The sequence below is a fragment of the Capsicum annuum genome, chromosome 11, assembly GCF_002878395.1.
Source record: "Capsicum annuum cultivar UCD-10X-F1 chromosome 11, UCD10Xv1.1, whole genome shotgun sequence".
Classification (NCBI taxonomy): Eukaryota; Viridiplantae; Streptophyta; class Magnoliopsida; order Solanales; family Solanaceae; genus Capsicum; species Capsicum annuum.
Genome location: NC_061121.1, coordinates 8,524,538 through 8,537,005, shown reverse-complemented (window position 1 = coordinate 8,537,005; position 12,468 = coordinate 8,524,538).

Here is a 12,468-nt window from a genome sequence, read left to right as displayed (position 1 = left end):
TTTTTTTTTTTTTTTTCTTTTTTTTTTTTTTTCTTTTTTTTTTTTACATGCATGCATGCATGGATCCTATATTCTTGTTCTCATTTAAACACAATTACACTAATCACGCACTAATTAAGTGTATCACTATATCTTCTAACGTTAACAACTCTAAAAATTATCTTACGCAAAACTCAAAATTATTTTAATGAATATTATTTCGAACCAACAAACGAATTATATTTTTAAAATGTAGAGCACGAAATACATGAAAATAACAAAATATACACGCTAGATAACGTAAGAAATCATTGAAAATAACTTTATTCATACTTTTACTCTCAACGAAACTTATAAAGTAAATAGTGTAGGATGAGAAAAAAACCTGAATAATGAATTAATTAAAAGAGAAACCCGATGGACGTCACCGAAAACTTAACCGGAACTTCAAACTCAAACTCTCCTTCTTATGTTTTTTTTTTTCTTGGTTTTCTTCTTCTTCTTCCGTGTGCGTGTGTGTAATATGTAGTATGTAGTTGTAGTATATAATATATAATCTAGTAGTAGTAGTGTGTAGTGGTATATATAGTATAGTGTGTGTGTGCAGAATATAATATAAGCTATCTAGTAGTAGTAGTGTTTTTGGTTTCCGTGTGTGTGTATATGTAGTATGTTAGTGGTGCATGTGTAGTAGTAGTGCACTTTTTTCTTTTTCTCTTTGTTTTCCGTGTGTAGTGTATATATATAGTAGTCATGCATGTGTATGGTAGTTGTGTAGGATAGTGTGTGGGCAGAATAGTGGGGGAGGTTGATTAGGAGTGGGGGATTGTGGGTGGTTTGGGTAGATTTAGGATTTGACTTTATCTTTTTTTTTTTTTTTAATAAATAAATAATAAATATAAATAAAAACTTATTTTAATATGACTTTATTTTTTGTAGTTTTCCAAACTTTAAAAGCAATCTTGTAAAATAAGATACTAAATGACGTAAAACATTCAGTTTGGCCAAAAATTAGGTGTTTACAGTTAGCATTTCCAAAAGTGAAATATCATTTCATAATCATACTATGCATGACTCGAAAATATCTAAATAATTCTATTTAGCCACAAAAATCCGAACTTTCTCATCATTTTGACAAATTTAAAAACATGAGGAAAAAAAAAAGAAAAAAAATAAACATCTTGGATGAAAAATAAAGCTATCACTTCATCTCTCATACGAAGATTTTGGAGATCTCTTAAAATAATTAACAAGCAAATGACAAATTCTTGATTTAATCAATTACTCTTTTTATTAAGGCGAAACAAACAATAGTAACTATTTTTTCAACATAAAAAAAAATAACTTTACATGCCAAAACAAATATATCAGCCAACAATATATTTAAACAAGGCATGAGTTTGCCTTTGAGCAAAGATCAAAACTTTATACATGACAATCAAAGAATAAGTCAAAAGGCAAAACAATCAATACTAACCATTCTTTTCAACATAAAGAAAATAACTTTACATGCTAAAAACAAATATATCTACCAATAATGAGTTTAAACAAGACATGGGTATGTTTTTTCAAGTAAAGATCTAAACTTTATCCAAAATAATCAAAGAATAAGGTCAAAAGGCAAAACAATCAATATTAACTATTCTTTTCAACATAAAGAAAATAACTTACATGCTAAAAATAAACATATTCAACAACAATGAGTTTAAATAAGACATGATTATGTTTTTCAAGCAAAGATCTAAACTTTATCCAAAATAATCAAAGAATAAGGTGAAAAAGCGAAACATTCAACATTAACTATTCTTTTCAACATAAAGAAAATAACTTTACATGCTAAAAACAAATATATCCAATTACAATGAGTTTAAACAAAGTATAAATACATCTTTTAAGCAAAGATTGAAACTTTATCCAAAATAATCAAAGAATAAAGTCAAAAAAGACACATACAACTATTGCTAGCTCATTTTTATATCATGAACATGAAAATAATTAGAATATGGATACTACAACGTCCTAGGGCCTTCAAGGCCATCTACAACATACAATCCCAGCAAACAAAATTATATCTACGAACTACGAAGAAGAAAAAAGATAAAGAAAAAACATGAAAATAAAAACTAAAATAAAAAAAGAAAAAGGTGTGTTTACCTTTTGGGGGATAGCAAAACGAGATTACGAGCTTCGTCGGAATCAACCACCACCGAAAAACGTCGCCGACGACTCAAAAATTTTGATTAGCCGACCAACTCTATGAAACAAGAATTTTTACTAAATAAAAATAACCATTTTTCTCAAAAGGAGTTTTTCACCTTTCTAGCCTCTTTTTTTTTCTTCCTTCTCCCCCTTTTCTACCAAAGTAGTGGTAGTATTTATAGGGAAGAATGGGATTTTTTTCCTCTCTTCCACCAATGTGGGAGAAAAACATTTATAGAAAAGGATGAGGATTTATTTCTTGTCCTCCACCAATGTGGGACAAAAAGCAACTAAGGGTGTTTTTTGAATTTTAAAATTGAAGATAAGGTGAGGTGGAAGATAATGTGGGGGAAAATTGTACAATGTAGTACAACTTTTGAATTTCAAAATTGGGAAAAGAAAAAGTTAGGGGGAAATAGTACAACGTAGTACAATTTGAAATTATTTTTTTGTGGAATTAGGTAGCAGTTATGAGAGTTTTGGGGAATTTTGGGGTTATTTAAAAATATAACCCCAATTAGGATTTAAAATTTAGCCATATTTATTTAATTTTGACCAAATTACAAATCAATTGACGAACTGCATTACAATTATGGCCAATTTGATTTCAATTATGGCCAAATCTAATAGATTGGGTAAATTAAATTGAAATTCGATGCGAATTAATACTTCCTTTAATCCCGGACTTCTTGATTTTATAAAATTAAACACATATTTATCCGAATAAATTATTTTTTGAGAGTAAAATATTTAAATCAAAACTTTAATCATTTGTATCTATAAGCCTTGATTAAAATCCGATATTTTATAAAATAAATATTTAAGTAACAAAATTATAAAATCTCGTATAATTGAATACGATTAATTATAATCACTACTTAAAATGACAAAATTACGTACAAATATATTTAATAAATTTTTATTCGGATGAAATAAATATTTTAATTTTATTAAAAATCAAAGAAACTCAAGATTAAATTTAGTCGTGGAGGGCACAAATTAGGTTTCAACAACTGCCCCCTCCTTTTGGGTAGGGTGGATGCAAGTAATCCTGGGCAAAGGGAGGTTGACGTTCCTAATTTTTGTCTGACCACAAATTCTAAACTGAAAGAAGTTGGCTTTTGCATGAGTCTCATAGAGTCATGGCCGAACCCAGGTCAGTTTTCCTACATATCTCAGGTTACATGAGAATTCAGGCCATTTGTAGTTCATAAAGCTTAATTTAAGGCACGATTTTAAAAAAAAATCACCAACTATCACAGTTTTAGAGTTTTTGGTTAAACCGAGAAGCTGGGGAATAAAGGGATTTAGAGGAGAAGGTTGGAATGCAGTCGAGTTTTCTACATAGATCCCAGCCTATATATCCCCAAGATTTTAGGGAATCAGACTGCTTGTAGTTCGACTCAATCGGTAGAAAAGATAGTCTTTTATTTCAGATGATCTTTGGCTCAAGATGAGCGACAAGTTGATCGAGTTTCAGAAAAAGGGCTTGTAACCTCTTAACCATGAATGTGGGATCCTTCACACCCATAGACAAGAACTTACCCAGACATAATTTTCAAACTCTGAGTATGTTGTCACCTGACTTTGAAAGAAAGAGAAGGTTACCCTCGGTATGAGTTTAGAAATATCTCAAAGGTGAAGCAGAAAATAGAATATCCCAGAAATACCCACATGAATTTTAAGCGGGGGGTGGTTAGATGGTGGTGATGATCATCCTTTAGCTCGCATCCAGAGAGTTTGACGTCCCTCTCTAGACTATGTCCCATTTTTCTGCTAAGAAAGAGTTCCACATTGTGTGCGTGCTATCTGAAGTCGTCCGTACCTGTGGTTTTCATTTGAGATTTTCATCCTCTCGGATACTCTAGACAATGCTTCAAGCAAAAAGTGTTAGTGCTAAACATAATTCATGAAAGAGGTATGTAGTCTTTTACCATATCTCCACGTGAGTTGTAGCCTAAAAAGCAGAGTAATCCTACACATAATCGATCTTGGATATGACATGGCTTATAGAGAACCCTCGGACGTATCAATTTGATAATCTCGCATATTATACAATAAGAATTTAGTTGCAACTTATGGATAACCTCCAGACTATCGATTTTGGGGCAATCTTGCACACTATCCGATTAGGATATTGTTATGGCTTACGGATGACCTACAGGCTATCAACTCATAGGTGATCTTTCACACTATCCTATTTCAAATAATATGACTTACAGATGACCCTCAAATTGTCAAATTCTAGGAAATCTCATATATCATCCGTCTTTAGACACCGACTTAAAGGCGTCCTTTCAAATCGTCTGCTTGTCAATAGATATAAAATGAGATGATATCCTCGACACCAGCATTTATGTCTTTCATGTCAACAGATATAAAATGAGATGATATCCTCGACGCCAGCATTTATGTCTTACGTGTCAACAGATATGAAATGAACCTCTCGGCAAATGATATAAATGTCCCTCTTGGCAATGATATGAAATGGCCCTCTTGGCAATGATATGCAATGGCCCTCTTGGCAATGATATGAAATAGCCATTTTGGCAATGATATGAAATGTCTCTCTTGGCAATGATATGCAATGACCCTCTTGGCAATTTGAAAACAGTTTCACCTGAGTTTGTCTGTCTGCGTCTTGCTTTCTACATGTACCTGTACTTGAAGTAGACTATTAGTAGACACAAATTTGCTTTTTCTAACGATCATTTTTTAGAAAAATTCTAAATACAATGTTCGTAAAGAAAAGAAGATGCCTTTGTTTGTCCTCCATGATCTCAAGAAATGAGATGGATAATTCAAATGGTCCTTGATAAATGGGTATTAAACCCATTTTTGGGCTACCTAAAAATATCGTTCTTAAGCATTATATGCTCTGGCATGGCTCCCAACTTGCTTGGGGATTTTTCGAAAGAAACGCCCATTTTGTATATCGATCCCTGCATCCACAGAAAATGATTAGTTTGAATAAAACTACTCCGTGTTGACTTTATTGTCTACTCGGTTTGCTCCTCGCCATCTTTCAGGTGCCCCGTAACATTGGTATCTCCACCTTGGGTCCCTACTCCTATAGACGCCCAGGCAATCACTAAGTAAAAGATTTGTAAAGATTTTTTTCAAAAGTAGTCTTATTTTTAGCAAATAGTTTTGAAAGTATCTGTAAAAGCTTTAGAAAATTTCTGCCAGTCATGTCATGTACTAGCTCAACATATGTATTCCCCTTAGTTTGACTATATCCGATGGAGGAGTTCCAGAACTCATCATCATTATTGGAGGGTTTTACAAATGGTTTCGTCATAGCCGAAGATTTAGTTTACGTAGACTTTATCACAGGTGGTGATTCTCAAATCTCGACTTCGACCTCTAGTACCGGGGAATTTGAAATATATTCCAGTATTTGGTGGAAATTTTGAGGCCTCCCTCAAAATTTCTGCCCCAGTTTAAAGTTTGATATAATGCCAACTCGAAAGGATCTGAAGTCTTTATTGGTCTTCGTTCTCTTTGTTTGATGATGATCTTCCTTTTATGAATTTTTGAGATTCCTTCTCAAAAATTCTGCACCAGTTTCTATTTCCTGGGGTTATATGACCGAGCCGTTGAGGTGCCTACGTATCCCGTTGAAGCAGGAATCAGGTTAAACGTAGTTCAAGACTACACTAAGGAAATATAGAAAAATCTAATAGGTTGACCGAAGCCGACATAGGCTGCCTACGTATCTCATTCTTGTGAATTCAGGTCATCGCGTAGTTCATACATAAAAGGAAAGGATAAATTTTCCTAAGGGGTTGACCTAAGCCGACATAGGCCGCCTACGTATCTCATTCTTGAGAATTCAAGTCAAACATAGTTCATACATAAAGGGAAGGGGTTCTAGGCAATTACACATCATGAAATTGATACTATTATAAAGGCGATTACAAATAAACCAAGAAACAAAAACCATAACATCTTTCAAGCACAATATCTCTTTACTGCATCAGAATTGATTGGATTGGTCCACTCTTGACCATCCATCTCAGGTAGGATTAGGGCTCCTCCATGTTGGGCTTCTTTTGATTTTCACATTCCAATGTATCTACTACTAACTGCTCCTCATCACCTTTTCTGTTCATCATTATTTCCTTCGCTTTGTTCGTCTAACCCTTGACATGACATGATATTGGTAGGTTTTTAAATTATTGCTACCAAAATAAACCATGCTAGATAATCATATTTAAAAAAAATAACTTCTTAAATAAAGAGAGGACTTTTGGAAAATAAATAAAAATTATGGCTCATGACCCACACAAATGTGGGCCCATGCCTTTTTGAAAGTTGTAAAACATGAAATGAAAATTTGAGACATAAAAGGGTGGATCACGGGGCCTTCTCCAGATCATCACCAATTTTAAAAACTATTAGTAATTGCCCTTTTCATCTACCACGATGGGTGACGGGTTATGAGTAGAGTGGAGGTCCAGTTTTGCAAGGCTTCCTCTGATGCAATCTTCTTCACCCCACAGGACTTTGGAAAATCATCTGGTAAAGCATGGTATCCTTCGAATAGATCTCCTATCCTATCCCCAAGACCATCATCGTTTGACATCTCATGTACGGGAAATGACTGGTACAAGAGCGGCAAGGGCCTAAACAGACTCTCCTTTAAATTATCTTCGATCTCATCTTCCTTTCTTGATTGGTATCCTACTCCACGCTTAAATGCTCTTTCGGGGACCATAATAGGCTCAATAATTCCTTCTGAATTCTTACTCAACGCAGCCACAACTTTCTCTATCATTTCCACTCCTTCTGTCTTTTTGGAGTTTCGTGAATCCACATTAGCAATTGTCTCGCTAGATACCGATTTGCCTGCTATTTCGATCATGCTAACCACGGATCCTTCGTGATTAGGCAATGGGTTAGTATCAATATTTGGTGCCGGGGCCTGAAGAGTGATGATCTTCTGGTTAATCAAGTCCTGGATCTTGTGTTTCAGATTGATGCAATCTTCAGTATTATGCTCGGGAGCTCCTGAATGATAAGCACAAACTTGATCGGCATGAAAGAATCGAGAATTGAGATTGGTAGTCTTTGGTGGAATAGGTTGTAAATAACCGGCCTTCATCAATCTTCCGAAGAGATGGGTACGACTTTCAGCCAATGGAGTAAATTTTCTAGAAGGCTTCTTCTCGAGGCTTACACGTGGGTAGTTATACTGATTTTGATTAGCAGGTGGAGGTACTTGATGATAGTTTAGAGGCTCTTGGACATTTATTTGATTGTTTAGAAGAATAGCTTGAAGATAAGATTGATAATTTGGCTGCAGAATTTGACACTGGGGTAAAATATTTGAAATTGGAGCTTGATATTGAGAATGGGCATAGAATGCAGGCTGAAAATTTGGTGACGGTGGTAAGGAAAGAATGTTCCTAGGCTTGAATTTCCTCTTCAATTTATCAATGAAATCAGTAGAGACCGCAGTCATATCCTCTCTTTTCTTCTTTAAGAATGCAGAAGATTCAGATGATGTTGGGGTTTTAGAAATTTTTCCTGTTCGGATGCCTTTCTCTAATGATTCCCCAATCTTTACTAAATCTGCGAAAGTTGCTGGACCGCGAATACCAACCTGGTATAATATTCTCCCTCCTGAGCACGAGAGAACACAGACACCATTTCTTCCTCGGACATGGGAGGTTGTACTTTGGCAGCTTCTTTTCTCCAACGGAAGGCGTAGTCTCGAAAACACTCATTATTCCTCTACTTGATCCGATCTAATGAATATCGGTCAGGGACTATTTCAATGTTGAATGCAAACCTATTAAGGAAACTTTTGGCCAATGCCCTCCAACTAGTCCATTTTTTTAGTTTTTGAGATGTGAACCAATCTAAGGCTTCGCCACTTAGGTTTCAGCTGAATAAGCGCATCAATAATGCCTCATTTTTCCCTACTCCCACCATGATCACAATACCTTCTCAGATGGGCCATTGGATTTTTGATGCCGTCAAACACTTCAAATTTAAGGACTTTATACCCTTCTGGTAGATCTATTTCAGGGTGAACACATAAATCATCGTAACCTAACCCATCGTTATTCCCTGCTCCATGAGATTCCTTGATCCTCATGATCTCTTCATTCATAGCTATCAACTTTATTTCATGCTCGGTCCTCCACTCTTTCTTCTTTTCCTCGTAATGGTCCACCTCAGGATTATGAAAAAAATTATAGATGTCAGGGGATATGATGATATGAGAAGGATTTGGAAAGGCGTCTTGATTTTGTGGATGAAAAGAAGTTGGTTGGTGGGTGGGGAGAACGTTTTGGAAACTGGAAAAGTTTTATGGAATTTGAAAGTAGCTTGGTGGGATCTGGGATGGATTCTGCGGATTCAGAAATAAAGTTTGTGGGTTCGGAGATAGATTTGGTAGATATGGGGATGGATTTTGTGGATTTACCAATGGGTTCTGGGGATTTGGGAATGAATTTTGTAGATTCAGAGAAGGATTTTTTGGGGCGAGGGCTGGATTTTTTTTATGGTAAGCATCTGGGTTATTTTCACAATTGGTATTTTGGACAAATGGAGAAGCATAGACGGACGATATGTTATTTGGATGATCCCCGAGAATAGGCATACTGAGGGGAGGGATTTGGAGTGGAGTCCCGTGTCCTCCTAGAATGGGAGCATTGATAGTGATGGACAGGTTAGCCAAATCTCGAGTACGATTTATTTCCTCCTGAAGCATTTCTAGCTTTCTTTTGAGTTCCACAATTATATCACTCTGTTTCGCTATTAAATTGTCCCTGATGGTCAATGTATTTTCTTCGTCATTTCCAGTCATTATTGAATGATGGTTAGAAGATGGGATTTTGTGCGCTTTTGACCAGGTGAAGTAAGGATGTTCGGCCAGCTTATTTCAACACGGAGTAGTTTTCTATTATCTGTAAAGTAAAACAACTCAAAGGCAAATGTGTTAGTTTCCACATGTGATAAGAAATGCAAAATACTTGACAAGAAATAGCCATGTAGAGTTGTTTGTGTCATAGCCAAATCCATCTATAGGAACATAGCGGATAAACTTGTCTTTGATCCAAACAAACGCACATAAACACATAAGAATATTATAATAATGCGTATCCTAACTGGAGTGACCCTTTTGAGCCAAGGGTTTGGGCCTAACGATTTTTGAAGAAAAATATATTCTTGCTTAAGGTCAATCCATTATCCCCCAACTTTTATAGACACTAAAAGGGCATAAATTCCTATAAAATATAACAAAAGAGGGATACAATCTTTAGGGAAAGGGAAATAACATGAAAGAAGACACGTTCCCACACAGGGGATAGAAAATACTAACTCCTGAGTGCTTCTTCTATCAGCCTTCGCCTTCTTAGCTTCATCCATTTCTTATATTGATGACATTCATTGACGTTCAAACTGTGCCTTAGATGCAACCTCCCAAATCGATCAATTTCTTGCTTAAATTGCTTCAATTCTTCTTACAAAAGTAAGCAAATCAAACTTTTTCCCGACCCCAAAGGATAATGGATTGAATTGGATAGGCATAGATTTTCTTCAACACATAAATAAGATTCGTCTATAATTGACTCGGGGTCAATGGACGCAGGACAGGTTTTCTAATAGGCCCAATACCCTCTCCGGTATTGGGTTATCCTAGGCTCATGCCTAAATAGGGTTTTGGTTTCGTTCTATCCTAGGTGTCTAGAGTAGGTTTGAACATTGGTTCTCAAGCGGACAACTTGAGTTTGAAAATACGAATAGCCATCAGACGACTCATGTGCTAATAAGCCGTTCGTATTTCCAACACATTTTGGAATTGAAGAATAGGGGCAGGGACATCCACGAAACCCCAAAACAGTTTAAATAAGGCAGGAATATGCCATGAGATGCGATAGTTAAACTTTATAGAATCAAAACATATAAACACATAAACAGCTAATCAAAAGACGAAATCAAACATTTTGTTAGAACCTAGTTACAAATCCCCAGCAGAGTTGCCATTTCTGTTTTGCGGAGAAATTTTTTACTTTTGAAAGAGTCACCACTTAATTTTGAAAAGGAATTAAGAAATTTTTAAATGTACTTAGACGATTCAAAACAGAAAAATCGTTTAAGTTAAGGCATTTTGAGTAAGTGGTTCTTATTAACGTTTTAGGAAGGTGTTAGGCACCTAAAACGTCCGCCAACTTGCGATTATCCGAACTATTTGAAAACATCTTTTGATTAACTTCTGAAAAGATTAATTTGTTGAAATAGTGATTTGATTTTTTTAAAAAATGCGTAAAATAGATTTAGGCGACTTAGTAGGGATTTTAACTAAGTCTAAACAAAACTAATAAACGAATAAACACATAAAAGGGGAAGGGAGGAGAAAGTAAAGGATTTAGGCCATTGGGCCCAAATCAACGAGACCTGTCCTAGTCTAGTTGGGCTTCCGACCCATTTCACCTGTCCTAAATTATTTTTTGAGACTTTGGCTCGAGTCTTGCTCCACCTGTATTAAATACAACTTTGGCTTCGAGGCCGAAATGAATGAATAAATAAATTATTAAATAAATAAATAAAAAGAAGACAACAATAAAAATTGAGACTTTTCAAGTCTCTTAGTGACCTTATCAATTAGTTTTGACCTATTTTCCTTCTTCGTCTATCTTCTAGCACACCCACACATCATGTAGTAGACCTTGGGTTTAAACTTTGAACTTGACTCAAAGGGGTGAGCCCCATTTATCCATTACGAAATGCAAGAGGAGAGAAGTTCATTTGGACTCAAGATATTTTTTGCATGCAAAGAAAAGATAAAGAAATTAATACAAGGCATAAAAGTGACATATTTCAAAGTAAAAGAAACTATCAAGAACCAATTTTTGAATGACAAGAATAAGCACACTTGCACAAGAAGGAGAGTCAACAAGTAAAAAATGCAAAGCAAAGACACTCATTTACATGCCTCATGATTTATATTCATATTAAGAATGAATAAAGGTAAAAGGAAGAAGGTCATATTCAATGAATTATTGCGAGAAACAAACAACGTAAGCTTGCGAAAGTAAAAGGATGAGGCAACAGGAAAAATACTCATGATTTCTAGAATTGAACAAACATAGACACCAATCCATATAACAAAAGAAAATAAAGGATAACTTTTCAAGAAAGAGAATCTTTAAATTTCAGTTAAGGCGACACTAACGAAAATTCATACATATAAATTACAACCAACATCTTATTGAAAAACGTGTAACGACCTATGATTTTTATTTCTAAGAAATTGTTGATTCTCTTTTGATATTATGAATAAAAGAGAGACATGAATCAAATCTTTACACTCACAAAGAGCACATATAACAATCCAAAGGGAGTAAAAAATTTAGAATAAAAGTTAGCATTTCCAAAAGTGAAATATTTTTTTTACAATCATACTATACATGACTCGGAAATATCTAAATAATTCTATTTAGCCACAAAAATCCGAACTTTCTCATCATTTTGAAAAATTTAAAAACATGTGGAAAAAAAAGAAAAAAAATAAACATAGTGGATGAAAAATAAAGCTATCACTTCATCTCTTATACGATGATTTTGGAGATCCCTTAAAATAATTAACAAGCAAATGACAAATTCTTGATTTAATCAATTACTCTTTTTATTAAGGCGAAACAAACAATAGTAACTATTTTTTCAACATAAAAAAAAACAACTTACATGTTAAAACAAATATATCGGCCAACAATAAATTTAAACAAGGCATGAGTTCGCCTTTGAGCAAAGATCAAAACTTTATACATGACAATCAAAGAATAAGTCAAAAGGAAAAACAATCAATATTAACCATTTTTTTCAACATAAAGAAAATAACTTTACATGCTAAAAATAAATATATCTACCAATAATGAGTTTAAACAAGACATGGGTATGTCTTTTCATGTAAAGATCTAAACTTTATCCAAAATAATCAAAGAATAAGGTCAAAAGGCAAAACAATCAATATTAATTATTCTTTTCAACATAAAGAAAATAACTTTACATGCTAAAAATAAACATATTCAACAACAATGAGTTTAAACAAGACATGATTATGTTTTTCAAGCAAAGATCTAAACTTTATCCAAAATAATCAAAGAATAAGGTAAAAAGGCGAAACATTCAACATTAACTATTCTTTTCAACATAAAGAAAATAACTTTACATGCTAAAAACAAATATATCCAATAACAATGAGTTTAAACAAAGCATAAATACATCTTTTAAACAAAGATTGAAACTTTATCCAAAATAATCAAAGAATAAAGT